Raw genomic sequence first — 7,502 nt, 5'->3', positions numbered from 1 at the left:
CTGGCAGCAGTGATGTATGGTGGTTCAGGGTGATGGGCGAAAGCCAAATGTGCCAGTTTAGCCAGTTTGACTCGTTTTTAAATTGTACAGGTACTTTTGAAGAGGTACCAGACAACAGATATTCATAAAACTATATATATATATATATATATATATATATATATATATATATATATATATATACACACACACATACATATTTACATACAAAACACATAAAATGTAATAAAATAAGCATGATGCCAGCTGTTACAATGAATTTGATGACATTCTTATTTTTCATTCATGATTTTAAATTAACCAAAACAACTTTTATTATACATACAAGTGAGAGCGTCTCTGACTTAAAAAGCTGACTGCCCAAAGGATGTTTTTCTTATAGGTGTCGCACCATCTCCTCTGATCACTTAACTAGTAGACCTATTTTCTCATTTCATTCACTAATACGATCAGTTCATTCACATCCAGTTATTTGAAACAATGAATTCTGGATATTTTAATATACTTAAATCACAGCTTTTCCAGTAAGTCAGCACAATCTGTCAAAAAATGAAAAGTAGCTCATTCCAAGTGGTTCAAGCTGAAATGCTTCATTCTGCAGAAACTTTGGAGTCATAATTTTTCACAGTGGTGGTGCAGACTGATGTGAAATGCTCCTTTCTAGATAAACCTACAGAGTCAGAATTGTTCACAGAGGTGATGATAGGAACCAGACGTCTGTCCGGTGTTTAAAGCCTCTAGAAGCTCTTTTGCAGAAGGTTATTATATGTAATGGTTAGATATATGCTACATGATGACATTGTTTTATGATAGCTTTGTGTACATGCAGGGCATTGTAAGGCAAAATAGCCCCCAAAGAAAACATTTTTTCAGATTTATGACTATTTTTCCCATCAACATTACTTATAATACTCAAAAGACACGTATAGATTCACAGGTTGTTCACTGGTTGTATAGTAAATAAGATGGCTATATTTGTGTTGTAGACATCGGGACCCCTGATTCTTGTCAACACCACTGTAAAGAAATCTGAGTCTTTAAGTTTCTCTACAGCGAATCACTTCACACCAAACTATTCTGAACGACTCTGTTTACATCTCAATGACTGAATTATTCATAACTGCTAGAATTCCTCTTTAATCATCACTAAAGAGGTGCTAACGTAAATCGTTTTTTCACATGAAACAAAGGTTTACGACCACTAGGGAGCACTAACAGGTTAAGAAACTTGGATGAAAGGAGTGAAGAGGGGTGGACGAGGCTGACTGAAGAACTTAATCATCACTAGAGAGGTGATGCTCTCACACTCTGAGAGGTGAATGACACCTAAGAGAATGAAACGCTGGGCACGGAGCGGCGGAGAACTTGTTTCAGAGGGACTCAGCTAGCAGCGCCAAACTTCACCTTACCCTCTGAGTAAATACTCAGTGGTTTTGAAGTTTACGGAACCTTCAGCGCCGAGTGCCAGACACCCATTACTGCATTACAGCACATCACATCTGGAGCAGCGAGCAGGTCTGACCTGGGCTACGTAAAACTCACTGTTTACGCCTGGCTAAATACAACCACGGAGAATCCTGTGCCCTCCCATATGGAAGAGGATAAGCCGCCTAGCTGCTGGGTTGTTGCCGAGCCAGCTACCTTTTTATAGTCAGCGAGCGCGCGCTGCTAGCGAGCTGCTAACAGTTGGGACATCGCGTTTCTCTAGCTGGCAAACACCGACCCCGACCCCGACCCCCTCAGGATGTGCAGGAGCTAGCTTAGCTGGAAATGTGCCAAACGAATGGACATGCTTCACAAGTAGCCCTCTAGAAAAGCCCCTTTTTACAGTGCAGGTAAGTGACTAAGCTACACGAAATGTTTTCTTACGCTGTGCTGTGGGGGGAAAGGCGAAGCGGCAAGACTAGCCTAGCCGGCTAGCCATATGTAACGTTATGACTGCTAACTTGCCCTACGCTAACGGTCACCTGCTAGCCAGCTCGCTGTTTTTCGACTCAAGAACTTGCCTGTTTTCTCAAAACTCCAACGTTTACAAAATATGTTTATTAACCGTACATACAGCAACTCGCACTTTGTTCTTAAATGTCCAGGTTAGTCCTGGTAAGCTGTGCAAAGTGCAAGGAAAGGATCTAACGTAAACCTAGATACCTCCACTTCTGCAAGGGGGCGGAGGCGGTATCAGCCCTGCTAGCTAACCGAGTTAGGGACATAACTTGGGCATCTTGATAAATAGTATTCGTTCAATGAGATATTAGTAGTCAAAGGAAAAGTGGGGTTTAGATCCTGACGAAAGTCTTTTGGAAGCTTCTCACTTGAGCCCATATATACCCAGGCACTTGGCTAATGACTTTAACTGTATGCTGATGTCCTTTGATTGCTTAAGATGAGGTCATTCAATCAGGATAGCTTTATCTCAGTCCGTCTCTGTCATTATCTGCCTGTTTAAGAAAAGGAACACCCGTATAAAGAGCAGAAAGTGCTGGGCTAAATAATACAAGGCGCCGTTGCTTAATCATTTAAGCTCCAACCTCAAAGGCAAGTCAGGGATGTGATTTGAAGGTAAATACTCTGCTGAGTTGCTGTCAGAAGACGGGGTGGATGCACGCAGGCTGTTTCCATCAGGTCTCATCTCAGGTGGTGTGTGAGGGGCAGGATTTTGGGTTCACACTATCATTCTGTGTCTTGGTGATTCATGCCTTTGCCATGGAGAGATTTATAATGTGCAGCCGAGCTGTCAAAGATAGCAGAACTTTTTGGTTGTGCATACTAAGCACCTGAGGCTTTTGGGTTTCCAGGCCCAGAAGGCTCAGATCTGCTCCTTTGCTTCACAGAGTCTTAAAGGGATCTATGTTTGTATAAACATATACGCCAATCAGATAATAGTAAAACCACCTCCTGTCTACACCCACTGTCCATTTGGTCACTTCCACTTACTATATAGGTGCATTTTGTAGTTCTGCAATTACAGGCTGTAGTCCATCTGTTGTTCTGCATACTTTATCCCTTTTACCCATTTGTTTAGTGCACAGGACCACCACAGAAAAGGAATTATTTGGGTGATGGATCATTCACAGCACTGCTCTGAACCACTCGTACAGCGCAAGACTGCAGTGCTGGACAGCGTTGACTTATGACTTCCAGTGGGGATAGTACAGTCTTAACTAGCATTTGTGGATGCAGGGACGATCAGTCTTTATTGACAATGTTTTCAGGAAGTGTTCTTGAGCTCATGTGCTGAGATCCAGCACAGTACCATTGCTTGTTTTTAATGCAGTGCAGTCTAAGGGGTCAAAGCTCGTGAGCTTTCATTGTGGTTTTCACCATTACTTTTTCTGCATGGAGATTTCTCCAGATTACCTGAACGTTTTGATTTCTCCAGATTACCTGAATGTTACTGAACTGAAAAGGGTGAAATATGTAAAATCCTTGCAACCCCTGGTTGAGGAACATACATTTTTGGTACAGTGGTGAGCCTCAAACCTTCCTTGCTCATAATGCACCTTTACAGAATTTTCTTTTTATATCTAAGCATGATTCAGTACATCATTCATTCTACTTGAGCATTTTCCTCTCTTTATTCTTTAAAATTATACAGGCTGTTTGTGTGAGTTCTGTTCTAAGTGGTTGCCTTGTGTTTCATTCAGATAGCAGTCAGGGCTGAAATGCTCCTTATAGCTTCATTGTGAATGGGCAGGGCTAAACTGCTGTTGGCGCAATAAACTCATCCTACTGATCAGTCAAACTAGGCGCTGAATGATAACTACAAATACTGGGCTTCCTCAAAAAGAAGTTTGGAAATGGTAAATGAAAAGATCAATATATGTAATTGCTCCTCATTATATTTATGTTATTTGTATGTATTCTAAGTTTTTCTGAGCACCAATGCTTACTGGATGAATATGTAGCTTTTAAATCAATTTTTTTCAGGTGTCTAAAACTTTTGCACAGTACATGTACTTGTGTGTATTCATAGTATTCTGTTGATATCACACAAACCCATTGCCACTATTTTGGTAGGCACTCGGGAGTGTAGAGGCAGTTTATTATGAGAAAAACAAAGCCATGACCGATCCAGAAAGGCCAGTAAAACACTTTTTTTTAGAAACTTAGTTTAAAACAAAATTTTGTAGTGTATGGACTTTTTTAAGTGTATTAATCTATATATATATATATATATATATATATATATATATATATATATATATATATATATATATGTGTGTGTGTGTGTGTGTGTGTGTGTGTGTGTGTGTGTGTGTGTGTGTGTATATATATATATATATATATATATATATATATATATATATATATATATATATATATATATATATATATATATATATGAGTGTTCTATAATTGTTTTATATTTTATTAGGTTTCCTGCTGTAGTGATAACAAATGAAATGTGAAATCGAAATGGCTGAGATTTCCCGCTGCGTTATTATTGCTGAGACCCAATAAAATTGCATTAGAAGTGCACTCATCAGCGTGTGATTTTGGATGCAGCATTAGATCAGTCAGTGAGCTGCATTCAACAGTCCAGCAGCTCTTGTAGCTGATTAAAGCTCTGCTGTGCCCCCTTTTAGCTGATCATTAAACATAAAGGATGCATTTATTGGGGTAAACTAATGCATTTATTAAGGTAAGTCACCTTGGTAGTTGCCTACTTATAGTTTGGTATTTGCTCTATGTTAAAGGCACTTCAGTGTAGCTGCAGCACCATTTAAGGTGGAATGGAAAAGTCAAAGCTAACTTTACTTTTATATATGTATATGTTTATTATTTAAGATCTTGGGCAGTTTTGGTAGCCACTTTTATTCATTTTTGTAAAATCTCAAACACTGGAATTTTCTGGACTTGATATGCATGGCTGTATATATCCACCAGTCTAGCTAATCTTCTCATCCATTTGCTGGACTCTGTATCTAATATGTCCACATATCTTTGTGTTTTTCTTGATCATTTTGGACTGTTTTGCTTGGTTTTCATCTGCCTGCAGGGTTGTAGCTTCAACAGCGGTGATGAGATGAGTTATAGCTTGCCTACTAAAATGGTGATGGGTTGTTTTCAGTGATGTAATTAAACACTATAAATGCAGCTTAGTTTCTAAAAATGAACTGCAAGTGGATGGTGTGTGTTGACTTCTTTAATAATATTTGCATGCTATTTTAAACATTTATTTAAAATAAATGAAGAAAAATCTTTGCAATTTTGCATCCTCAAACCAAGTGATTGGCTGTTGTGCCATGAAGGTTTTTTTTAGTATTGCTGATTGTGCTTTGTGTTTTTAGAGCAAACAGTTCATGTGTCAGTGTTTTTTGAGAAGAATGTTGAAAGTGGTGTCAGAGTTCTCATATCCTGATATTGTCTTGAATTCTTATTGTGGCATATTGCACAATGTGTGAAATATGTCTGTGTGATATGTTATAAAGGGATATATTACAGTGGTGCTTTACATGGTCCATATTATGTCAAACCTCTTTTTTCAATTTTTTTAAATAAGACTTTGATATAATGTGTAAACATAAAAGTTGAAAACTCCAGTCCGTAGAAGTCCTTATATGGAAAGTAAGATGCGAAAACAGGATGTTATGACATTGACATATATCCCCCTGTTCAGCCCATAGAAATGAATCCTCATCCATTCAAGTTGAAGTTACAAGGGAGTTGTGGCATGTTATGTTTTGTCATATTATGACCTGTTAAACTAAGCCAAAAAAAAAAAAAAAGAAATTGTGCACAAAAAATTTTAAGATTGGACCTATTTAAGTAGTTTCCCTGTTCAGGAGGTGTTATTTGTAATTTTGTCAAGAGTGTTCAAACTTTTTATGACTCTGTCTGTCTTAATAGCACAATAACAAAAACATCCTGCTTAATTCTAAGACGTAAAGAGATTTATGAAATCATCATGTAAAAATGAATTATCACTTTTTTTTGTTGTTGTTACATAAAACCACCCATGTTATTGTTGGACTTGGAGGATATATTGAAGGATATGAGCTCTTAAAGGTATTTTGGTGTTTTTTTGTCTCAGGATTTCAAGCCCAGCAATGTTTCAAGCCCAGCAGTGTTTTGTATTGATTGTCACAAAGCTATACCCACGCTGACACGGACGGTCCAAAGTGATTTCTTGTAATGTGAGCAGTTTCTTGACATAAAGATTTTCAGTCATATAGTGTATCCCCAGCCTGAGTGTGTCTTCTCTTCGCCTTGGTGCGGTTTCTCATCTCATTCTTCCCTTCTGCTTTAAAAGCCTGTTATTTCATGTCCTTGAGTGTTTTCCTTGTTTCCACTCACACCACGCCCAGCAATATTCAGACTGGCTTTATAGTCTGTGGTGTTTTTCTGAAGCAGAACGCCAAAAAAAGAAACTTCTCCGTATTCAGTTATAATGCAGAAATGATTAGGTTTGTTCTTAATGAATCCTTTTATGAAGCAGCTGTCGTAGCAAGAATGAGTCACAGTATTGATTGCCTTCCACTCTTCCACCCCAGCCCGAGGAAGCATTGCTAATAGCTGGCAGGCACAAGGAGGGAGGCCTCTGTCAGAGGTGGATGAGCATACCGATGTGACCCTGAGTCGTGCTGCATTGGTGGGGAACCCAGCATGCCAAAAGGAGACTACACAGTTCTGCTGCATTATTTATAGTCGCATAGTAAACAGTCAAGTCCGTGCTTTCTAAACATGGCAAGAGGTCAGTGCTACCTTCCACAGCATGTGCGCATTAGGCTGTGGATGTTTGTGTGGGAATACATTAATGACGTGGCATTTTGTTTTAAAATACTGTATGGTTTGTTTAGTTCTTGTCCATGTGGAATTACCATAACTACACTAGCAAAAGTCTGAGTCAAGAAAAGTTGGAACTAGAGGTGGGCGATGTGGCAAAATGTAATATTGTGATTCTTTAAGGTGTTTTTCACGATACATGATATGTTAGATTTCTTCCTGACAAAGTAGTCTATCAAAGACAATGAATACAGTGATTTGTATTCCATTTCACATTCTATGCAGCAATAAGTCCAATTAACCATTAATTATGTTCTCTTTGTAATCAAACATGCAACTGGATGTGTATAGATGATCTGTTCAGAAAAGTATGTTGTGGGATATGGTGATGTAGTTTATCATGATGACAAATATTGTTATGTTGACCAGCCAGAGTTAGAACAGTGCCACCACCAGATAATAGCTTTGAATTTGAAAGAGAGCATGGCCAGTGGATGTGCTCAACATAGATGTAAGGTTGTCATGATACTTGAATTTTGACTTTGATACCAAGTGTAGGATCACAGTGCTTGATACCGAAATAATACTATGGCAAAAAATAAGAACCAAGAAGCACCCATTATTTGTTGGCTAGAACACAGAAGTTTTCCAGTCCCAGCGATATGTGTAGCAAACACAATTTGAAGAATGTAAGGTTCCAAGCTTATCTGTGTGTTTTGAATTTGTGAATTGCTTTTCTGAAACTGGATCACAGGCTGTGATGTTGCTTACCAGGA

At 38.5% G+C, this 7,502-nt stretch overlaps 1 protein-coding gene across 7 annotated transcripts in view; it reads left to right on the top strand.

The window, feature by feature from the left end:
- The first annotated feature begins 1,262 nt into the window (after positions 1–1,262).
- LOC108425188 (membrane-associated phosphatidylinositol transfer protein 2) overlaps positions 1,263–7,502 on the top strand; it is an 86,461-nt gene continuing 80,221 nt past the window's right edge. For all 7 annotated transcript variants that reach the window (XM_037547376.1, XM_017693657.2, XM_037547377.1 and 4 more), the window contains exon 1: positions 1,263–1,835. The gene's annotated coding sequence lies outside the window, so the exon portion shown is untranslated. The remainder of the gene's footprint in view (positions 1,836–7,502) is intronic.

The sequence above is a fragment of the Pygocentrus nattereri genome, chromosome 18, assembly GCF_015220715.1.
Source record: "Pygocentrus nattereri isolate fPygNat1 chromosome 18, fPygNat1.pri, whole genome shotgun sequence".
Classification (NCBI taxonomy): Eukaryota; Metazoa; Chordata; class Actinopteri; order Characiformes; family Serrasalmidae; genus Pygocentrus; species Pygocentrus nattereri.
Note: the sequence above shows the minus strand (reverse complement) of the source record. Positions and strands in the feature narration are given on the sequence as shown.